A 15,034-nucleotide genomic window follows, 5' to 3' on the forward strand; every position below is an offset into this window, starting at 1 on the left:
CTTTCTTCTGATTAGCCCCATTGTTCACAGGATTCCTTTCAGAAGTGTACATGAATTGGTTATTTGCAACCATTTCAATTAGTTCTTGAGCTTCTGTAGGCGTCTTCTTCAGATGAAGAGATCTTCTAGCAGAGCTATCGAAAGACATCTTGGACAGTTCAGACAGACCATCATAGAAAATACCTATGATGCTCCATTCAGAAAGCATGTCAGAGGGACACTTTCTGATTAATTGTTTGTATCTTTCCCAAGCTTCATAGAGGAATTCTCCTTCCTTCTGTCTGAAGGTTTGGACTTCCACTCTAAGCTTACTCAATTCTTGAGGTGGAAAGAACTTTGCCAAGAAGGCATTGACTAGCTTTTCCCAAGAGTTCAGGCTTTCTTTAGGTTGTGAGTCCAACCATATCCTAGCTCTGTCTCTTACAGCAAAAGGGAATAGCATAAGTCTGTAGATCTCAGGGTCAACCCCATTAGTCTTGACAGTGTCACAGATTTGCAAGAACTCAGCTAAAAACTGATGAGGATCTCCCAATGGAAGTCCATGGAACTTACAATTATGTTGCATTAGAGAAACTAATTGAGGCTTAAACTCAAAGTTGTTTGCTCCAATGGTAGGGATAGAGATGCTTCTCCCATAGAAGTCGGGAGTAGGTGCAGTAACGTCACCCAGCACCTTCCTTTCGGCCGCCATGGGTTCTTCTTCTTTGAAGATTTCTGTTAGGTCCTTGATGAGCGGATAATTTGTATGCTTTTTGGCATTGTTTTTAGTATGTTTTTAGTATGATTTAGTTAAGTTTTAGTATATTTTTATTAGTTTTTAGTTAAAATTCACTTTTCTAGACTTTACTATGAGTTTGTGTGTTTTTCTGTGATTTCAGGTATTTTCTGGCTGAAATTGAGGGTCCTGAGCAAAAATCTGATTCCGAGACCAAAAAGGACTGCAGATGCTGTTGGATTCTGACCTCCCTGCACTCGAAGCGGATTTTCTGGAGCTACAGAAGCCCAATTGGCGCGCTCTCAACGGCATTGGAAAGTAGACATCCTGGGCTTTCCAGCAATATATAATAGTCCATACTTTGCTCAAGATTTGATGGCCCAAACCGGCGCTCAAAGTCACCTACAGAAATTCCAGCGTTAAACGCCGGAACTGGCATAAAATTTGGAGTTAAACGCCCAAACTGGCATGAGAACTGGCGTTTAACTCCAGAAAAGGTCTCTACACGAAATTCCTTCATTGCTCAGCCCAAGCACACACCAAGTGGGCCCGGAAGTGGATTTTTCTGTCATTTACTCATTTCTGTAAACCTTAGGACACTAGTTTACTATTTATAGGATCTTTTGACATTGTATCAAGGGGATGCAACTTTTGATGACCTTATGACATCTTTACACGTTTTCTTCCACAGCATGAGTCTCTAAACCCCATGGTTGGGGGTGAGGAGCTCTGCTGTGTCTTGATGGATTAATGCAATTACTACTGTTTCTCATTCAATCATGCTTGCTTCCATTCTAAGATAATACTTGTTCTTAATCCGGATGAATGTGATGATCCGTGACAGTCATCATCATTCTCAATCATGAACGTGTGACTGACAACCACCTCCGTTCTACCTTAGATTAAGTAGTTATCTCTTGGATTCCTTAACCGGAATCTTCGTGGTATAAGCTAGACTGATGGCGGCATTCAAGAGAATCCGGAAGGTCTAAACCTTGTCTGTGGTATTCTGAGTAGGATTCAATGACTGAATGACTGTGACGTGCTTCAATCTTCTGAAGGCGGGGCGTTAGTGACAGACGCAAAAGAATCACAGGATTCTATTCCGGCCTGATTGAGAACCGACAGATGGAATGCCGTGCCGTGACAGGGCATTAGGAATCGTTCCAATGAGAGGATGGGAGGTAGCCATTGACAACGGTGAAACCCTACATACAGCTTGCCATGGAAGGAGACTTGCGTGACTGAAGAAGAAGACAGTAGGAAAGCAGAGATTCAGAAGATGGAGCATCTCCAAACCTCAACCTATTCTCCATCACTGCAAAACAAGTAATCATTTCATGTTCTTTTGCTTTTCACAATCAATCCTGATAGTTTCTGATATCCTGACTAAGATTTACAAGATAACTATAGCTTGCTTCAAGCTGACAATCTCTGTGGGATCGACCCTTGCTCACGCAAGGTATTACTTGGACGACCCAGTACACTTGCTGGTTAGTTGTGCGGGATTGCAAAAGTGTGATTGCAATTTCGTGCACCAAGTTTTTGGCGCCGTTGCCGGGGATTGTTGAGTTTGGACAACTGACGGCTTATCTTGTTGCTTAGATTAGGACTGTTTTATTTTTGTTGGTTTAGAGTCTTTTAGTTGAGTCTAGTTTCATATTCTAAGTTTGGTGTCAATTGCATGCTTTTATTTTTCTTTTAATTTTCGATTTTTGCATGTTCTTAGTCCCTTTTTGATTCATAAAAATTCTAAGTTTGGTGTCCTCTTTGTGTTTTTCCCTTAAAAATTTTCGAAAATTTTGTGTTTGATTTTCAAAAATTTTAAGTTTGGTGTCTTTTGTGTTTTTCTCTTTCCTCTTTTTAAAAATCAAATCTTTTTCATAAAAATTTTTCAATCATATCTTTCTAATTGCTGTTTTCAAAATCTTTTTAATTAACTAATTGATTCAGTTTTCCATTTGCTTTGATTTTATTTTCTTTTTGATTTTCGAATTTTTACTTTAATTTTCCTTTGTTTTATTTTATTTTTTCGTTTATTCAAAAAAAAAAATTATCTCTTTGCAATCATTATCATTTCCCTTTTGTCCATCATGGACTTAAGTGGGATCAATCAGTCCAAAAGGACTCTGGGGTCATATGCTAACCCCATTACAGCTGCATATGGGAGTAGCATCTGTACACCTCCCATCAAAGCAAGCAGCTTTGAACTAAATCCTCAGCTCATTATCATAGTGCAGCAAAATTGCCAGTATTCTGGTCTTCCACAGGAAGAACCTACTGAGTTTCTGGCACAGTTTTTACAAATTGCTGACACAATACATGATAAAGAGGTTGATCAGGATGTCTACAGACTACTACTGTTTCCATTTGCTGTAAAAGATCAAGCTAAGAGGTGGTTGAATAACCAACCTACAGCAAGCATAAAGACATGGAAACAGTTGTCAGACAAATTCCTGAATCATTTTTACCCTCCAAAGAGGATGACACAGCTAAGGCTGGACATCCAAGGCTTTAAACAAGAGGGTAATGAATCCCTTTACAATGCCTGGGAGAGGTATAGAGGTATGCTAAGGAAATGTCCCTCTGAAATGTTTTCAGAGTGGGTACAGTTAGACATTTTCTACTATGGGCTTACAGAAAAAGCTCAGATGTCTTTAGACCACTCAGCTGGTGGATCTATACACATGAGGAAGACAATTGAAGAAGCTCAAGAGCTTATAGACACTGTTGCTAGAAACCAATATTTGTACTCTAGCAATGAGTTCTCTCCAAAAGAGGAGGTCATGGCAGTAGTCACTGACCCTAGTCCTCAAGAACAGATAAATGAGCTTAATCAGCAATTGCTCCTGATGACAGAACAGTTAGCAGACTTTAAAGAGATGCTCCATGAAACTAAAGTTGCTAACAAGAGTATAGAACTGCAGTTAAATCAAGCAAAACAGCAATTATCCAAACAGATAACAGAGGAATGTCAAGCAATTCAATTGAGAAGTGGGAAAACCCTGAATAACACTGCTCAAAAGAGTAAAAAGCCAAACAAGGAACAATTGACAGAGGACAACCAAACCACTGTTCAAAATCCCTCTGAGGACAGTAAGAGCCCAGAGAGGAATGCTATTGGCGTTCAAACGCCAGAAAGGGAATCAAAGCTGGCGTTAAACGCCCATTCCTTGCCCAGTTCTGGCGTTCAAACGCCAGAAAAGGGAGAGAAGTTGGCGTTTAACGCCCAAACTTCACCCATTCCTGGCGTCCAAACGCCAAGGGAGGATCAGACACCTGAGAGTGCTGACAGTAATCCCTCTAACAAGGCTTCTTCAACCACTTCTGTAAGGAATAAACCTGCAGCATCTAAGGTTGAAGAATATAAAGCCAAGATGCCTTATCCTCAAAAACTCCGCCAAGCGGAGCAGGATAAGCAATTTGCCCGCATTGCAGACTATCTAAGGACTCTTGAAATAAAGATTCCGTTTGCAGAGGCACTTGAGCAAATACCTTCTTATGCTAAGTTCATGAAAGAAATCTTAAGTCATAAGAAGGATTGGAGAGAAACTGAAAAAGTGTTTCTCACTGAAGAATGCAGTGCAGTCATATTAAAGAGCTTACCAGAAAAGCTTCAAGATCCAGGAAGCTTTATGATACCATGCACATTAGAAGGTGCTTGCACTAAGACAGCCCTATGTGATCTTGGAGCAAGCATCAATCTAATACCTGCATCCACTATCAGAAAGCTTGGGTTGACTGGAGAAGTCAAACCAACCCGGATATGCCTCCAACTTGCTGATGGCTCTATTAAATACCCATCAGGCATAATTGAGGACATGATTGTCAAAGTTGGGCCATTTGCCTTTCCAACTGACTTTGTGGTGCTGGAAATGGAGGAGCACAAGAGTGCAACTCTCATTCTAGGAAGACCCTTCCTAGCAACTGGACGAACTCTCATTGATGTACAAAAAGGGGAAGTAACCTTGAGGGTCAATGAGGATGAGTTCAAGTTGAATGCTGTAAAAGCCATGCAGCATCCAGACACACCAAATGACTGCATGGGCGCTGACATTATTGACTCTCTGGTAGAAGAGATCAATATGGCTGAAAGCATAGAATCAGAGCTTGAGGACATCTTCAAAGATGCTCAGCCTGATCAGGAAGAACTAGAGGAGGCAAGGGAATTTTCGAAAATTCCTCAGGAGGAGGGTAAGCCTCCCAAGCCTGAACTCAAACCACTACCATCATCCTTGAAATATGCATTTCTGGGAGAGGGTGACACTTTTCCAGTGATTATAAGCTCTGCTTTAAATTCACAAGAAGAGGAAGCACTAATTCAAGTGCTAAGGACACACAAGACAGCTCTTGGGTGGTCCATAAGTGATCTTAAGGGCATTAGCCCAGCTAGATGCATGCACAAGATCCTGTTGGAGGATAATGCCAAACCAGTGGTCCAACCACAGAGGAGGCTAAATCCTGCCATGAAGGAGGTGGTGCAGAAAGAGGTCACTAAATTACTAGAGGCTGGGATTATTTATCCTATTTCTGATAGCCCCTGGGTGAGCCCTGTCCAAGTTGTTCCCAAAAAGGGAGGCATGGCAATGGTTCATAATGAAAAAAATGAACTGGTTCCCTGATGAGCGGATAATTTGTATACTTTTTGGCATTGTTTTTAGTATGTTTTTAGTATGATATAGTTAGTTTTTAGTATATTTTTATTAGTTTTTAGTTAAAATTCACTTTTCTGGACTTTACTATGAGTTTGTGTGTTTTTCTGTGATTTCAGGTATTTTCTGGCTGAAATTGAGGGACCTGAGCAAAAATCTGATTTGGAGACCAAAAAGGACTGCAGATGCTGTTGGATTCTGACCTCCCTGCACTCGAAGTGGATTTTCTGGAGCTACAGAAGCCCAATTGGCGCGCTCTCAACGGCGTTGGAAAGTAGACATCCTGGGCTTTCCAGAAATATATGATAGTCCATACTTTGCCCAAGATTTGATGGCCCAAACCGGCGTTCAAAGTCACCTCAAGAAATCCCAGCGTTAAACGCTGGAACTGGCACCCAAATGGGAGTTAAACGCCCAAACTGGCACCAAAGCTGGCGTTTAACTCCAAGAAGAGTCTCTACACGAAATTTGCTTCATTGCTCAGCCCAAGCACACACCAAGTGGGCCCGGAAGAGGATTTTTATGTCATTTACTCATTTCTGTACACCTTAGGCTACTAGTTTCTTATAAGTAGGACCTTTTGCTATTGTATTAGAAGTTTTTTGGATCTTTAAGTCTAGGGATCTTTATATCTTTGGACATTGTGTTCTTAGATCATTGGGAGGCTGGCCATTCGGCCATGCCTAGACCTTATGCTTATGTATTTTCAACGGTGGAGTTTCTACACACCATAGATTAAGGTGTGGAGCTCTGCTGTACCTTGAGTATTAATGCAATTACTATTGTTCTTCCATTCAATTCCGCTTGTTCTTGTTCTAAGATATCACTTGTTCTTCAACTTGATGAATGTGATGATCCGTGACACTCATCATCATTCTCACCCATGAACAAAGTGACTGACAACCACTCTTGTTCTACAAGCAACCAAGGCTCTAGTGAATGTCTCTTGGATTCTTTAATCGGAATCTTCGTGGTATAGGCAGGACCTGATGGCGGCATTCAAGAGAATCCGGAAGGTCTAAACCTTGTCTGTGGTATTCTGAGTAGGATTCAATGACTGAATGACTGTGACGTGCTTCAAACCTGTAACCTACTAGGCGTTAGTGACAGACGCAAAAGAATCACTGGATTCTATTCCGGTAGGGGAGGGAACCACACCGGTGATTGGCAGCACTGTGACAGAGTGTGTGCATTAGCTTTCACTGCGAGGATGGGAGGTAGCTGCTGACAACAGTGAAACCCTACACGAGCTTGCCATGGAAAGGAGGAAGAAGGATTGGATGAAGGCAGTAGGAAAGCAGAGAGACGGAAGGGAAGGCATCTTCATGTGCTTATCTGAAGTTCCTACCAATGAATTACATAAGTATCTCTATCTTTATCCTTGTGTTATTTTCGTTCATCACCATTATCATTTGAGTTTGCCTGACTAAGATTTACAAGATGAGCATAGCTTGCTTCAATACTAACAATCTCCGTGGGATCGACCCTTACTCACGTAAGGTTTATTACTTGGACGACCCAGTGCACTTGCTGGTTAGTTGTGCGAAGTTGTGTAATGCCATGGTATTGAGCTACCACGTTCTTGGAGCCATTACCGGGGATTATGAGAGTTGTGAAAAAGTATTGTTCACAATTTCGCCGCACCAAGTTTTTGGCGCCGTTGCCGGGGATTGTTCAAGTTTTGAGCAAGCTTTGGTAACATCAGTGCCAAGATCCGGCAACAACATCAAGTTTTTGGTGTTATTGCCCGGGATTGTTTAGGCTGGACAACTGACGGTTCATCTTGTTGCTTAGATTAGGTATTTATTTTTTCGAAATTCTTGAAGATGAATTCTAGAGTTTCATGATGATTTGTTGAAATCTGGCTGGCTGAGAAGTCATGTCTAATTTCATTGGACCGAGGTTTCAACTCATCACCACAAGAGCTTGTTGATTTTGTATCAATCTTGCTTTTGGAGCAGTGATTTGCTAAGGCTTGGCTGGCCTCTGGCCATGTCTAGTGTTTTGGACCGAAGCTTTCTTTGAAAGCTTGGCTGGCTGTAAAGCCATGTCTAATTCCTGGACCGGAGTCTTAGACTAACATTGCACTGATTCCTGGAATTCTCATTAAGAATTTTGATACCTTTTCCATTTCATTTTCGAAAAACACAAAAAAAAAAAAATTTTACAAAATCATAAAATCCAAAAATATTTCTTGTTTGAGTCTAGAGTCTCATCATAAGTTTGGTGTCAATTGCATGCATTCATGTATCTTGGTGATCTTCAAGATGTTCTTGATGATTTACTTACTCTGATCTTTGAATTCAATTTGACTTGATTGTTTTGTGTGTCTCATATGCATTTTCATTTTGTTAGTGTCAGTAGTTTACAAACTGCTAAGTTTGGTGTCTTGCATGCATTGTTATTTGATTCTTGTTGCATTTTGGTTTGTCCTTATTACTAAAAATCCAAAAATATTTTTAATTTGTGTCTTTTCAAGTCAATAATACAGAGAATTGAAGATTCAGAACATACAGCAGAGGAAGTGCACAGAAAAAGCTGGGCGTTCAAAACGCCCAGTGAAGAAGGACAGACTGGCGTTTAAACGCCAGCCAGGGTACCTGGTTGGGCGTTTAACGCCCAAAAAGGTAGCATTTTGGGCTTTAAACGCCAGAATGTATACCATTCTGGGCGTTTAACGCCAGGATGGCTAAGGGAGGAAGATTTTGTTTTCAAATCAGATTTTTTTCTAAGTTTTCAAAATCTTTTCAAAATCAAATCTTTTTCAAATCAATTTTCCAATCAAATCTTTTTCAAAATTAACTCCTTTCCTTTTTCAAAGATACTTACTATCAATTAATGATTTGATTCAACATTTCAAGTATGTTGCCTTTTCTGTTGAGAAAGGTTTAATGATTGAATCATATCTTTTCTTGTTAGTCAAGTTTTTTTTTTATTTTCAAATCAAATCTTTTTAAAAGGTTTTCAAATCATATCTTTTAAAATTGTTTTCAAATCACATCTTTTTTTTTTAATTAAGCTTTCAATCAAATCTTTTTGATTTCTAATTTCAAAGTCTTTTTCAAAAATCACTTGATTTCTTTTTCCATTTTCATTTTCGAAAATTAAGTAATGTTTTTCAAAAATGTTTTCAAATTTCCCACTTAATTTTCGAAAAATCAATTCCCTCCTTCTCACATCCTTCTATTTATGGACTAACACTATCCTTTAATGCAAAATTCGAACTCCATTCTCTCTGATAAGTTCGAATTTTCCACTTCTGTCTTCTACTCTTCTTTTCCTCTAACACCTAAAGGAATCTCTATACTGTGACATAGAGGATTCCACATCTTCTTGCTCCCTTCTCTTTCTTATGAGCAGGAGCAAAGACAAAGGCATTCTTGTTGAGGCTGATCCTGAACCTGAAAGGACCTTGAAGAGAAAGCTAAGAGAAGCCAAAGCACAACTCTCTTTAGAGCACCTGACCGAATTCTTCAAGGAAGAAGAACACATGGCAGCCGAAAACAACAACAATGCCAACAATGCAAGGAAGGTGCTGGGTGACTTTACTGCACCTACTCCCGACTTCTATGGGAGAAGCATCTCTATCCCTGCCATGGGAGCAAACAACTTTGAGCTTAAGCCTCAATTAGTTTCTCTAATGCAACAGAATTGCAAGTTCCATGGACTTCCAATGGAAGATCCTCATCAGTTTTTAGCTGAGTTCTTGCAAATCTGTGACACAGTCAAGACTAATGGGGTTAACCCTGAGGTCTACAAACTGATGCTATTCCCTTTTGCTGTAAGAGACAGAGCTAGAACATGGTTGGACTCTCAACCTAAAGAAAGCCTGGACTCTTGGGAAAAGCTAGTCAATGCCTTCTTGGCAAAGTTCTTTCCACCTCAAAAATTGAGTAAGCTTAGAGTGGAAGTCCAAACCTTCAGACAGAAGGAAGGAGAATCCCTCTATGAAGCTTGGGAAAGATACAAACAATTGATCAGAAAGTGTCCCACTGATATGCTTTCTGACTGGAGCATCATAGGCATTTTCTATGATGGTCTCTCTGAACTGTCCAAGATGTCCTTGGATAGCTCTTCTGGAGGATCTCTTCATCTGAAGAAGACGCCTACTGAGGCTCAAGAACTGATTGAAATGGTTGCAAATAACCAATTCATGTACACTTCTGAAAGAAATCCTGTGAACAATGGGACTAGTCAGAAGAAAGGAGTTCTTGAGATTGACACTCTGAATGCCATTTTGGCTCAGAATAAAATATTGACCCAACAAGTCAATATGATTTCTCAAAGTCTGTCTGGAATGCAAAATGCACCAAGCAGTACTAAGGAAGCTTCATCTGAGGAAGAAGCTTATGATCCTGAGAACCCTTCAATGGAAGAGGTGAATTACATGGGAGAACCCTATGGAAACACCTACAACCCTTCATGGAGGAATCATCCAAATCTTTCATGGAAGGATCAACAGAGACCTCAACAAGGTTTCAATAACAATAATGGTGGGAGAAACAGGTTTAGCAATAGCAAGCCTTTCCCATCATCTTCTCAGCAACAGACAGAGAGTTCTAAGCAGAATACCTCTGACTTAGCAACTATGGTCTCTGATCTAATTAAGACCACTCAAAGTTTCATGACTGAAACTAGATCCTCCATTAGGAATTTGGAAGGACAAGTGGGTCAGCTGAGCAAGAAAATTACTGAACTTCCTCCAAGCACTCTCCCAAGTAATACTGAAGAAAATCCAAAAGGGGAATGCAAGGCCATCAATATGGCCGAATTCTGGGAGGAAGAAGAGGCAGTGAACGCCACTGAGGAAGACCTCAATGGACGTCCACTGACCTCCACTGAGTTCCCCAATGAGGAATCTTAGGAATCTGAGGCTCAAACTGAGACCATAGAGATCCCATTGGACTTACTTCTGCCATTCATGAGCTCTGATGAGTATTCTTCCTCTGAAGAGGATGAGTATGTCTCTGAAGAGCAAGTTGCTAAATACCTTGGAGCAATCATGAAGCTGAATGACAAGTTATTTGGAAATGAGACTTGGGAGGATGAACCCCCTCTGCTCACCAAGGGACTGAATAACTTGTCTAGGCAGCAATTGCCTCAAAAGAGGCAGGATCTTGGGAAGTTTTCTATACCTTGTACCATAGGCACCATGACCTTCAAGAAGGCCTTGTGTGACTTAGGGTCAAGTGAGAACCTCATGCCCCTCTCTGTAATGGAGAAATTAGGGATCTTTGAGGTGCAAGCTGCAAAAATCTCACTAGAGATGGCAGACAACTCAAGAAAACAGGCCTATGGACTTGTAGAGGATGTTCTGGTTAAAGTTGAAGACCATTACATTCCTACTGATTTCATAGTCCTAGAGACTGGGAAATGCATGGATGAATCCATCATCCTTGGCAGACCCTTCCTAGCCACAGCAAAGGCTGTGATTGATGTTGATAGAGGAGAGTTGATCATTCAAGTGAATGAAGAATCCTTGGTGTTTAAGGCCCAAGGATATCCCTCTGTCTTCATGGAGAGGAAGCATGAAGAGCTTCTCTCAAAACAGAGCCAAACTGAGCCCCCACAGTCAAACTCTAAGTTTGGTGTTGGGAGGCCACAACCAAACTCTAAGTTTGGTGTTGAACCCCCACATTCAAACTCTAAGTTTGGTGTTGGGAGGGTCCAACACGGTTCTGAGCACTTCTGAGGCTCCATGAGAGTCCTCTGTCAAGCTAATGACATTAAAGAAGCGCTTGTTGGGAGGCAACCCAATGTTTTATAATTAATTATTTTCTTTTGTTATTTTATCTTTTTTGTAGGTTGATGATCATAAGAAGTCACAAAAACAATGAAAAAAGCAAAAACAGAATGAAAAACAGGAAGAAAAACAGCACACCCTGGAGGAAGATGCTGCTGGCGTTTAAACGCCAGTCAGCCTAGCAGTTGGGCGTTTAACGCCCAGTCTGGCACCCATCTGGGCGTTTAACGCCAGAAAGGGGCACCAGACTGGCGTTAAACGCCAGTAAAGGGCAAGAACCTGGCGTTAAACGCCAGGAATGGGCACCAGCCCGGCGTTTAACGCCAGAAATGGCTCAAAACGTGGATTTTGATGCCATTTGGTGCAAGGATGCCTTTTCCTTGACACTACAGGATCTGTGGACCCCACAGGACCCTACCATCACTCTCTCTCTTCTTCCCCCATTCACCAATCACCTCAACACCTCTTCCCCAAAAACCCCTCACCTATCAAATCCTACCCTCCTCTTCACCACTCACATCCATCCTTCATAAATCCCCACCAACCTCACCCTTCAAATTCAAACCACTTTCCCTCCCAAACCCACCCATAATGGCCGAACCTTTACCCCCCTCTCTCCTATATATACCCTTCTTCAACCCTTCATTTTCACAACCTAAACACCACTTCTCCCCCTCTTTGGCCGAATTCACCACCATCTCCCTCCTCCTCATTTCTTCTTCTTCTACTCTCTTCTTTCTTCTTTTGCTCGAGGACGAGCAAACATTTTAAGTTTGGTGTGGTAAAAGCGTTGCTTTTTCGTTTTTCCATAACCATTATGGCATCCAAGGCCGGAGAAACCTCTAGAAAGAGGAAAGGGAAGGCAAAGGCTTCCACCTCCGAGTCATGGGAGATGGATAAATTCCTCTCAAAGGTGCATCAAGACCACTTCTATGAAGTTGTGGCCTTGAAAAGGGTGATCCCCGAGGTCCCCTTTTCACTCAAAAAGGGTGAATATCCGGAAATCCGACATGAGATCCGAAGAAGAGGTTGGGAAGTTCTTACCAACCCCATTCAACAAGTCGGAATCTTGATGGTTCAAGAGTTCTATGCCAATGCATGGATCACCAAGAACCATGACCAAAGTGTGAACCCAAATCCAAAGAATTATCTTACTATGGTTCGGGGGAAATACTTGGATTTTAGTCCGGAGAGTGTGAGGGTGGCGTTCAACTTGCCTATGATGCAAGGAGATGAACATCCTTACACTAGAAGGGTCAACTTTGATCAAAGGTTGGACCAAGTCCTCACAGTCATATGTGAAGAGGGCGCACAATGGAAGCAAGATTCAAGAGGAAAGCCGGTCTAATTGAGAAGGCATGACCTCAAGCCCGTGGCTAGAGGATGGTTAGAGTTCATACAACGCTCAATCATCCCCACTAGCAACCGGTCCGAAGTTACCATAGACCGGGCTATCATGATCCATAGCATCATGATTGGAGAAGAAATAGAGGTTCATGAGGTTATAGCCCAAGAACTCTATAAGGTGGCGGACAAGACCTCCACCTTGGCAAGGTTAGCCTTCCCTCATCTCATTTGTCACCTCTGTTATTCAGTTGGAGTTGACATAGAGGGTGACATCCCCATTGATGAGGACAAACCCATCACCAAGAAAAGGATGGAGTACACAAGAGATCCCACTCATCATGAGATCCCTGAAATTCCTCAAGGGATGAATTTCCCTCCACAAAACTATTGGGAGCAACTACACACCTCCCTAGGAGAGTTGAGTTCCAACATGGGACAACTAAGGGTGGAGCATCAAGAACACTCCATCATCCTTCATGAGATTAGAGAAGATCAAAGAATCATGAGGGAGGAGCAACAAAGACAAGGAAGAGACATTGAGGAGCTCAAGCACTCCATAGGATCTTCAAGAGCAAGAAAGAGCCGCCATCACTAAGGTGGACCCGTTCTTTGATTTCCTTGTTATTTGTTCTTCTGTTTTTCGAAAATTTATGCTTGTGTTTATCCATGTTTGTGTCTTGTGATCATTAGTGTCTTAGTGTCTATGCCTTAAAGTTATGAATGTCCTATGAATCCATCACCTTTCTTCAATAAAAACGTGCCTAATTGATAAAAGAAATAATTGCATGAATTTTGAATTTTATAATAGTTTAATTATTTTGATGTGGTGGTAATATTTTTGTTCTCTGAATGTATGTGTAAACAGTGCATATGTATCTTGAATTTGTGGTTCATGAATGTTGGCTCTTGAAAGAATGATGAAAAAGGAGACATGTTACTGAGGATCTGAAAAATCAATAAAATGATTCTTGAAGCAAGAAAAAGCTATTCAAAAAAAAAAAAACCGAAAAAAAAAATTTAGAGAAATAAGAGTTGTGATCCAAGGCAAATAAGAGTGTGCTTAAGAACCCTGGACACCTCTAATTGGGGACTTTAGCAAAGCTGAGTCACAATCTGAAAAGGTTCACCCAATTATGTGTCTGTGGCATGTATGTATCCGGTGGTAATACTGGAAGACAGAGTGCTTTGGGCCACAGCCAAGACTCAATAAATAGCTATGTTCAAGAATCATCATACCTTACTAAGAGAATCATTAACACTATCTGGACTCTGAGTTCCTAAAGAAGCCAACCATTCTGAATTTCAAGGGATAGATTGAGATGCCAAAACTGTTCAGAGGCAAAAAGTTAAAACCCCGCTCATCTAATTAATACTGATCTTCACAGATGTTTTTGGAATTCATTGCATATTCTCTTCTTTTTATCTTATTTGATTTTCAGTTGCTTGAGGACAAGCAACAATTTAAGTTTGGTGTTGTGATGAGCGGATAATTTGTATACTTTTTGGCATTGTTTTTAGTATGTTTTTAGTATGATATAGTTAGTTTTTAGTATATTTTTATTAGTTTTTAGTTAAAATTCACTTTTCTAGACTTTACTATGAGTTTGTGTGTTTTTCTGTGATTTCAGGTATTTTCTGGCTGAAATTGAGGGACCTGAGCAAAAATCTGATTTGGAGACCAAAAAGGACTGCAGATGCTGTTGGATTCTGACCTCCCTGCACTCGAAGTGGATTTTCTGGAGCTACAGAAACCCAATTGGCGCGCTCTTAACGGCGTTGGAACGTAGACATTCTGGGCTTTCCAGCAATATATGATAGTCCATACTTTGCCCAAGATTCGATGGCCCAAACCGGCGTTCAAAGTCACCTCAAGAAATCCCAGCGTTAAACGCTGGAACTGGCACCCAAATGGGAGTTAAACGCCCAAACTGGCACCAAAGCTGGCGTTTAACTCCAAGAAGAGTCTCTACACGAAATTTGCTTCATTGCTCAGCCCAAGCACACACCAAGTGGGCCCGGAAGAGGATTTTTATGTCATTTACTCATTTCTGTACACCTTAGGCTACTAGTTTCTTATAAGTAGGACCTTTTGCTATTGTATTAGAAGTTTTTTGGATCTTTAAGTCTAGGGATCTTTATATCTTTGGACATTGTGTTCTTAGATCATTGGGAGGCTGGCCATTCGGCCATGCCTAGACCTTATGCTTATGTATTTTCAACGGTGGAGTTTCTACACACCATAGATTAAGGTGTGGAGCTCTGCTGTACCTCGAGTATTAATGCAATTACTATTGTTCTTCCATTCAATTCCGCTTGTTCTTGTTCTAAGATATCACTTGTTCTTCAACTTGATGAATGTGATGATCCGTGACACTCATCATCATTCTCACCCATGAACAAAGTGACTGACAACCACTCTTGTTCTACAAGCAACCAAGGCTCTAGTGAATGTCTCTTGGATTCTTTAATCGGAATCTTCGTGGTATAGGCAGGACCTGATGGCGGCATTCAAGAGAATCCGGAAGGTCTAAACTTTGTCTGTGGTATTCTGAGTAGGATTCAATGACTGAATGACTG

The 15,034-nt window shown here is 41.0% G+C and overlaps 1 non-coding gene across 1 annotated transcript; it reads right to left on the reverse strand.

Moving 5' to 3' along the window:
* Window positions 1–9,262: 9,262 nt before the first annotated feature.
* On the reverse strand, window positions 9,263–9,370 carry LOC112718941 (small nucleolar RNA R71). Its single transcript, XR_003161267.1, has one exon. It is a non-coding gene; the product is annotated as a small nucleolar RNA R71 (small nucleolar RNA).
* Window positions 9,371–15,034: the final 5,664 nt, after the last annotated feature.

The sequence above is a fragment of the Arachis hypogaea genome, chromosome 10, assembly GCF_003086295.3.
Source record: "Arachis hypogaea cultivar Tifrunner chromosome 10, arahy.Tifrunner.gnm2.J5K5, whole genome shotgun sequence".
Taxonomy (NCBI): Eukaryota; Viridiplantae; Streptophyta; class Magnoliopsida; order Fabales; family Fabaceae; genus Arachis; species Arachis hypogaea.